The sequence below is a fragment of the Cavia porcellus genome, unplaced genomic scaffold (assembly GCF_034190915.1).
Source record: "Cavia porcellus strain 051 isolate PalLab524CR breed Dunkin Hartley unplaced genomic scaffold, mCavPor4.1 scaffold_16, whole genome shotgun sequence".
Taxonomy (NCBI): Eukaryota; Metazoa; Chordata; class Mammalia; order Rodentia; family Caviidae; genus Cavia; species Cavia porcellus.
Window position 1 is genome coordinate 8,631,105 of NW_026947499.1, and position 9,036 is coordinate 8,640,140.

Sequence of the window (9,036 nt, forward strand, 5' to 3'; positions counted from 1 at the left end):
GCTCCGTGTGGCGTCCCCTGTCCTGGGGCGGGGGCTCTCAGGATGGTGGTAGGGGCAGCGAGCTGCTCTTGCTGTGGCCCAGGCGATCCTCAGCAGTGGCAGTGGCTCTTCAGGGCACTTGTGGGTACGAGAAAGCACTGATGGGAACAGCAGAGGCTCTGACACTTGAAATGCAGGCCGTGAGGGGAAGCGTGGCTGCACAGCCTGTTGCTGGGGCCTGGGAAAGGGCTTGCTTCCTTGCTGGGTGTTCTGTTTTGTTTTGGTACGGGAATTGAACTTGACCTTGTGCTTGCCAAGCGGGAGCTCTTGCTGCTGAGCTATATCTCTGGCCCAACGAGGCAGATGCTTGCCCAGGTTCCCTAAGGTGGTTTTTTGGTTACTTAGGATGTGCCAGGCATGGCAGTGTGCACCTAGTAATCCAGCCCCTCGGGAGACTGAGGCGAGGGGATGGCAAGCTCGAGGCCACCCTGGGTAACTTAGTGACACCCCTGTCTCCAAAGAGCTGAGAACGTAGCATCAGGAACAGGCTCACTCTGACAGCGAGGAGGGAACAGAAAAACTGACAGGGATGCACGCCAAGCTGCTTGGTGAAGCTTCAAGCTGTAGTAATGGCAAGGGCCTGGGAAGGGGACATTTCAGCTATTAGGTAAAAGGTTACTACGTCAGTAGGCAGCTGGGAGGAAATAGTCCTGTGTCCCTTTGACCCAACAAAATGCACATGGAACCATGTATTTTGAAAACTATAATCCCAGCACTCGGGAGGCTGAGGCAGGAGGCCAAGTTGAAGACCAGCCTGGACTACAAAGTGAGCTCGAGGCCAGCCTGGGCTTTGCATAGCAAGACCCTGCCTCAAAAAGAAAAAAGCCCCTAAACGAGTTGACTAACCACCAGGTTGGTGATCTAGCTCAGCAGCACGGCACCGGCCTGGAAGCACAAGGGCCTGGCTGTGTGCAGCTGCCCAGAGGGTGTCACCGGCTGGTGGCTGGTGTTCGCGTGACAGAGGAGCGCTGGCAGACACGAGAACATTCAGGTCCCGGCCACATCCCCATGTACACAGCAGGCGGCAGCTGCAGGCATGACAGGCAGGGTTGGCGCTGAGGTGCAGGGGTCAAGGCAGCCCCGAGGGAGGACATGGAGGCCAAGGGTCCTGGGAGGGATGCCGACTGTCAGTGCAGTTGTGAATGTCACTCCTGTGGAAGTCATTTCCATCGTATACAGTTGGCAAAGGTCACAAAGCCAGCCTCAATCTCCTAGTGTCAGGAAGCGGCTTGCACTGGAGGGGCAGAGAGGACCGGCTGGCCTCCAGTCGCCTTCCAGGAAACGCACACCCACCACTAGCAAGAGCTTGGGGCCGCCCAGAGTCATGGCAATGGGTGAAGAGGAAGCGTTGAGCCATGGGACATCGCCATGCCTGAGAGGATGATGACAAGAGCTGCGAGCTCCGTGAGCAGCAGTGTCCAGGACGTGCTGTCCACCCAGGCGATGCCTAAGTGCAGAGCAGTTGGTGTAAAGTGCTTCTCTTTGGAGCTCACTACTAAGTTCAGGCTGACCTCGTGGTGATTCTCCTGCCTCAGCCTCCTGAGTGCTTGGATTACAGGTGTGCATCACCATACCAGCTTCTAGCATTCATTTTAAAACTAGGGAGAAGTTTACAGTGTCCAGTACTGGTGGTCACTGAGGAAAGGCTGGGACCCAGGTGGGAGGCTCCCAGACTCATGCTGCTGACACCACCCCGGGTGAGGCTCTAGGAACCAGTGGACAGAGTCACATCCTGAGCTGACTTCGATGATAGACCAGGCAAATGGGAGGGGTGTGGCCCAGGTGAGCGAGCCATGGGTGCTGCCCACAAGAGGGGTGCCATCGTCCCTCAGGCAGCACAGTGACTTCTTCCAAAAGGGGATAACACTGTAGCCACAGACACTGCCTCAGCCCAGCAGACAGTGAGGGTGATGCCACCGTGGAGCGGTGCTCGCTCCTCCCAACTGTGCCACCGCGTCTAGTCGCAGCGTCTGCCGGATCCCAAGGGACCAGCTGTGGCCCCAGGGTGACAGCACGGGCCTGTGATGCTAGCACACAGGCAGCTGAGGCAGGAGGGTAATATACATGGGTCTTGCCTGGACTACAGAGCAGGAAGGAGCATGGGAAGGGAGGACAGCTCCTTCCAAGGATGGAGGGACACCAGCCTCTCCCAAGGACAGCAGGAGCCAGATGCGAGCGATGGTTCCCTGTGCTGGGCACAGCCTGGGCACCGCACAGCTGGGAAGACTCAGGTGAAAAAAGGCGCTGCGTTCCGAGCAGACCCACCTAAGCGACGTGCCTGGGGTGGCCAGGAGCGGTTACACAGGAGGACAGGAGAGACTCAGTGACCACTGGGTATGGACACAACAAGCTCACTGCTGTCCCCACGGGAGAAACCAAAGACTCAGGCCGCATATGACCAAAGCAGTGAGGGAGATGGGCACAGTGGGGAGGCCCCAGCCAGGCATTCCCAGCACTCGGGAGGCTAAGGCAGGACGGTCACCTGGAATGCGAGGCCAGCCTGAATTACAGGGCAAGACTCAAAAACAAACGGAAAGAGCCCTGTGAGCACATCCATCCCCGGCTGCCTGCGCTCACGTGAGGCCGCAGCGGGAAGGAAACAAGGCCAGCGCTTGGCTAAAGCCAGCTCACTGTTTTGTCAAATTCAGCAGAAATTATAAAGTGTGTTGCGTAGGTTTGGAAACTACACAGAAATCCCTCCACTGATGACTTTAAATATACAGTGAGTAACATCTGCCTTTCGTTCCTATTTATAACCCTCACCCTGCTGGGAAGAACCAGCTCTCACGGGAAACAGGGAACTCACAAACTGCAAATACCACAAACAGATGCAATTCAGGTTATTTCTGAAAAAATACACAGCAAATGGACTGGGGGTGCAGCTCAGTGGTACAGGCTCGCTTAGTTCGACCCCTAGCACTGCAGAAACAAAAGCGGTCAGCAGATACGGCTGCTTCCAGAGGGGGAGGAGGAGAGAAGGCAGGCAGGATGCGGAGAGCTCTCATTGGCTCCAACCTCACTCCGCGTTCAGAGTTTTTATAGCTGTGACTCTTCAGGCCATCGGGACTGGTGGCACAGCTGTGGTAAAAGTTCACGCAGCACTGCGAGGTCCTGAGTTCAGTGTCCTGCGCACGCACACAAAAGCCCAAGCCCCAGAATCATCAGATTGCTAAAAATGAAACCTCAAGAACAACAAAAAAAGCCATTAATAAAAAAATGAGTAAGTGATAGCAGTATTACTATGAACCAATTTTTAAAGTGTTGAGCAGGGGCTGGTGGTTACAGCTTATAGCTGAGGCAAGGAGGACTGCCTGCGTTTGAGCCCAGCCTGGGCTACAGAAAAACTAAATATATAAGTGCATACACACACAATTCCACATAGTGGCCACCCCTGGCAGGGGCAAAGCGACAGATGGAGGGTTGAGATGGGACAGGCTCAGGTCATGCACACGGGGCTTGCAGGGGGACCTTGCACTTGCCGGGCGGGGCCTGCGCTGTGGAGCTGCATTCCTGCCGGTTTCACTGCTGCCTGCGTGCTGGTTCTTCCGAACACGGCACACATCCTGTCACATCTCTGCATTGCTGTATCTCAAACGACTTTTCTCGTGTGTGACCTGGGGACTGAGCCCAGGCCTCACAAATGCTAATCATTGGCCCTGCCAAGAGCTACGCCCCAGCCCCACATCTTACAACTGAATGAAGACATTCCAGGAAGGGTGCCATGTGCTGTCCTCACGCACGGCCTCAGCCTCCCTCGGTCCACAGCACTTGTCCTCCAGATGTTGGCATGCACTGGCCATTTTCCAGGAAGAGCTACATCTGGGGGCTGTACAATCGGTCACTGGCCCCGCCCATCACTTGTCATCAAGGCCCAGCGAGAGGTGGTGGCAGGGGCCACAAGGACAGCACAGAGCCAGCGTGGCCTGCAGGCACTGTGCGTTGCTCATGTCACTGCCTTGGGACGGAGCTGTCAGGACACTGCTGCCGAGTGTGCTCAAGATGCTGAGCCTCCTACTGGTGGTCCCACTCCGAGGCATGGGCACCAAAAGGATCCTCGGACATCCAGATCCATGTGGGCAAGGGTGGCAGGGCAGGGAGCCCACCACAATGGTCCCATGGTGTCCTTTGCCCGGGCCTCTGGGTGTTGATGGCCTTGCTGCACTCTGCCCACGCCTGATGACAGGCACAGGGGACCCAAGGCAGAGCGGCAAAGGGCCTCCTAGCCAGTATATGCATGGCAAGGGACATCTGGGAGGGACACTGGGGAGTGCAGGGGACCCAAGACTGCAGCCCACAGAGCACCGAGCACAGTGTTCTCGTCACCTCCAGGATAGCCCCTGCTGGTGCTGGCCTCAGAGAGGCCCGACTTCTGCAATCCCCGCTGGGAATTCACCCACAGAAGGCAACTGCCCAAGGAGGCCCGCACAGGGGGCTAAAGGGGCTGTGAGCTCTGTACCAGTGACACCATTGCTGGCCACATGTCCACAGCCTTTGAACCCAGGAGGCTGAGGGCCACAGGATGGGGGTCAGGGGTCCCTTTTCTCTGAGTGGAAGGGTGGATGGAGGTCAAAGTCACCTCCAGGGAGTGAGGCCCTGGACACAACCAAAGTGCCAACAGGTCCAGCCAAGGCTCAGCTTGGTCCTCTATGCTCGGCCCTCGAGGGCTGTGAGCTGAGAGTGACCACTAGGCAGGCTGAACAGTTAAGACCTCACAGTCATCGGCAATCACACGTCATCCTAGACACTGGGGAGGCTGAGGCAGGAAGATCACTAATTCTACGCCAGCAAGTTCAAGGCCAGCCTAACCTATGTAGCAAGACCCTGTCTCAAACTCCCTTCAAAATCAAAAAACAAAGCATAAAGCAGTGGGGTGAGGACTGGAGGGTAGCTTGAGTGTCCCTGAATTCAATCACTAGTAGAGAAAAAAAGAGAAGAAAGGAAAAATAAATAGCAATTAAAACAAATCACAGGCCTAGTATAGCAGTGCAGGCTGAGGCAGGAGGATCACTGCAAGTTTGAGACCTGCCTGGGCTACAAAGTGAGCTCAAGGCCAGCCCGAACTGCAGAGACCCTGTGTCAAAAGATAATATAAAAAAAAAATCACAAGTTCCTGGGGAGAGCAGGTCCCTACTGAGCCAGGGCAGGCCAGAAGGCTGAAGGTGAGGCCCACTAGGGCTGGCTGTTACCCCAAAACAGGGAAGAAATAAAAGCCTTGACGGCCTGTGCTAGCCAGAGTACAGGAACTCAGAGCTCCCTGAACCCGCTGCAGACTAATCACATAGTACCTGTGAGGCCCTCTGAGCACATGAGCAGGAAGGTCACGTCAAGAAGCAGGCTCTGGGTGTGGGTGGACAGATGCCGGACACTGTGCTGGAGGAAAGGTGCCGCCCAAGCAGCCACATCCGCTGGAGACAGCACAAGGACCCGACATGGCTTCACCCACAGAACGGGACCAGCAGCACTGCCACAATGCAGAAACAAGGGCCCGTGTGACGGTGGAGTGGGACCTGAGGGACCACCTCCCAAGTGATTGTCACAAAGTCATTATGAAAGCACAGACTTGTTTTTTACAAAGAACCAGAACCTCACCTTATGTGGTAGATCAAGAGCCAGTAGATCAGGAAGCAGTTATATTTTTAATTTTATACCACGCTGTTTGGATGTTTGAGATTTTTGTTTTGTTTTTGAGATAGGGTCTCATGATGACGTTCACACTGGCTTTGAAATCTCTGCGTAGCTCAGACTGGCCTTCAACTTGTAGTGACCCTCCTGCCTCAGCCTCCCGAGTGCTTGGGATCACAGGTGCGCACCACCATGCCTAAATTGTTTGCTTTTAGTCATATGTATTTTTACATTACAAACCATGCTGTACTTCACATAAATTAAGATGCGGCAATGAGTTAATTAATGTGGTAAACTAATGGCCTGATTACAGGCAATTTCTTTACTCTTTTTGTGTTAAAATGTAAGATTTGAGGGCTGGGGATTTAGCTCAGTGGCATAAGCACCTGCCTTGCAAGCAGGCAGTCGTGAGTTCGATTCCCGGTACCCATAAAAAGGAAAAAGACCACAAAAATAAAAAATAAAAAAAAGTATATATAAGATTTGAGCCAGGGATGGTGGTGCACACCTGTAATCCCAGCATTCTGGAGGCTGAGGCAGGAGGACTGCCATCAGTTCATGGCTGGCCTGGACTTAATAAGTGAGTTCAAGACCAGCTCGCACTAGACAGCAAGACCTTGTCTTAAAAAAAAAAAAAAGAGATTTGACATTTGAACTGTTTTAAGAGTGTAGCTCAGTGGCGGTAAGCACATCCACATTGTACAAACCCTCAGCACCCTCCGTCCCCAGACCTGTCTTCCCTGGCTGATCTCTGGACCAGCTGGCCTCACGCCCCTCCCCTGGCATCATCCAGTCTACTTCCTGCCTCTGATTTTGACAGCTCAGTACCTTGGATACCTTTGAGTGGCTTCTACTCACCATGAGGTCCTCAAGGTCTCTCGGGTTGCAGTGTCTTTTAAATTTCCTCCCTTTTCCAGGTTAAATACAGACACCCCTTGTTTAACGACTAGGCCCATCCTGGGACTAGGCTGGCAGATGGACGGAGGGCTAAGTGAGGAACTGGACAGGGCGTGTACACTGCAGTACTCAGAACAAAGAAACGGTCGAAGGAAACCCCAGCCGAAGGCCTTGCCTTTGTTTGCAGAGCTGACACACAGCAGTGTACTGCACAGCACAATCAACAGAATCCACCGAACATGGTGCTCTCCAAGAGATACCGCGGCTCTGGAAAGTAGAGGCGCACAACTGTGCACAAAGAAGGATGGAGCCGGGTGTGGTGATGCATGCTGTAATCACAGCACTTCGGGAGGCTGAAGCAGGACGACCACTGTGAGGTCCAGATCAGCCTGGGATACAGTGAGCTCAAGAAGGCTGGGGATTTAGCTCACAGGCATAAAGCACCTGGGTGGCAAGCACGAAGTCCTGAGTTTGAACCCTGCCCAGCAACCCCCAACAGAAAAGAAAAAAGCCAGAGTGAACTCAAGGCCAGCCTGAACTGCGTAAACTGTGTAGCAGACCCTGTCTCAAAAAACAAAAACAAATGACGTGTGGGCAGGAAGCCTGCACAGCTAAGCTACGGGCAGATAAGGCAGTGCCTGCCCTCTGGCTGTGAGCCCCGCCTGGTGCACCCTGGGCGCTCCTATCCTGGACCTTTCTTGCTCTAGGGCTTCTCCCCAGGACAGGGCCTGCTGGTCCCGATGGCAGACCGTGCCATCATGGCCAACCATTCTGCACTCCCACCAGTGATGCACGCATGTCCTTGTTTTTAAATTGTTTTAATGGCTAAGGAAACCAACTTGTGAGGGCCTGGCTTACTCCTGGTGTCATTGTGCTATGTAGTTGTGCAATAAGTGACATGCTTATGCTACCACCTTCTGGGCCATTGGGGCAAAGGCCGGGCTGGTGCCCTATCTGAGGGCCCATGAGCCCAGGCAGGTCTGCAGAGCTGGCCCCTTGAACCGAAGGAAATGCGTGGCTGAGGCCCACCTGCTGCCCTGGCCAGAGCCGCCTCTGCAGGCTGGAAGACCCGGAAGGTGCCCACCTCTGCAGCAGGGCCTCTGTGTGTGCTGTCTGGCCTCACTGGCTGTCAGCAGTGGGTAATGCAGTCCTGGGTCAGCAAGCCTGGGCAGAAGCCCAAGGCTGGTCACAGGGAGAGCAGGGTACCTGAGCCTGCGCCAGGTGAGTTCGGGCAGGCAGCAGCCAGGAGCCACAGGGGAGGCCACCTGAGCTCTGAGGAGGGCCACCAGGCATCCCCGCAGAGGATGGCCACTAGGGCGCGAAGTCAGGCCTGAAGCTCCTGGGACTTTTGAGCAGCCACCCCGCCCCTCCCCTGCAGACTGGGAAGTCCACTGGGAGGCAACTGCAGATGCAGACCGTGGGCACCTGGGTCCTCCCTGGGCTGAAGTGAGGGTTTGGAGCTGGGCCCCACAGTGCTGAGAATGCCCTCGAGCTTAACGACTACAGAGCTGGGCAGAAGCTGGCCTCCTTGAGGAAGAACCTAGCAGCAGGAACATGGCCTTCCCGAATCTCTCAGGAAAGGCCTGCAGGTCCACAACACCGGGCAGGAAACACCCCAACTCTGCTGGGACCCAGGGAGAACGCCAGACCTGACTCAGGGAGAGAAAGGCTGGCCCTGCCTGGCAGGTGGCCCTCTGCTGAGCCAGGTGGGAGATGACAGAGGACACTGGACCCCAGGGGCCAGCCGCCTACACCCCAGCAGTGCTCAGGAAAGAGCCACACAGTCCCCTGTAGACCATGGAGCCACAGGTACAAGGGTCCTAGGAAGTCCAGCCAAGCTGTGGGACACAGAGGACACAGACCCAAGGTCCCCGGCAGAGCGGAGGGACAGCAGAGGACAGGGATGATCGGAGTTCATCCTGACCCGCAAGGCAGCAATTCCCTTTCCAGAACCAGGAAGGAATTGAGGGAGCCCATGAAGGGGAGCCAGGACGCTTCCCGCACCCAGACTGCCTGCAGTCACTGAAGCCCTGTGGTCCTAAGCTACTGCCCATGGGGTGTCCGCACATTTTAGCCACTGTTTCCCCTTAACACTGAATTCACACCAAGGCACCCCTGACCAGTTCTGTTTAATGGAAACTTCCTTCCCAACATCTGTAGACTAGGAAGGTGCCTTATCTTAAGATGCCAGGGCCAAGGCTAGGCTGGTGACCATCTCCCTCCTGGCTCCCACATTTGGCACAGGGTCAAGCACACGCTCCAGGATGCCCAGGACCGGTCCTGAGCCATGCTGCTGGGACTGGAGTGTGGGGACCGGAGCACTGGGATGTCACTGCCCAAACAAAACATGACAAATGCTAAGATGCGCAAGGACTCCAAGGTTCTCCACACCCAGGGGCAGAAAGGGAATCCAGAGCACATGATCCTGGGGCTGGAACTCTACATTCAAGACGATAGAAAATGTATTTCTAAAAGCCC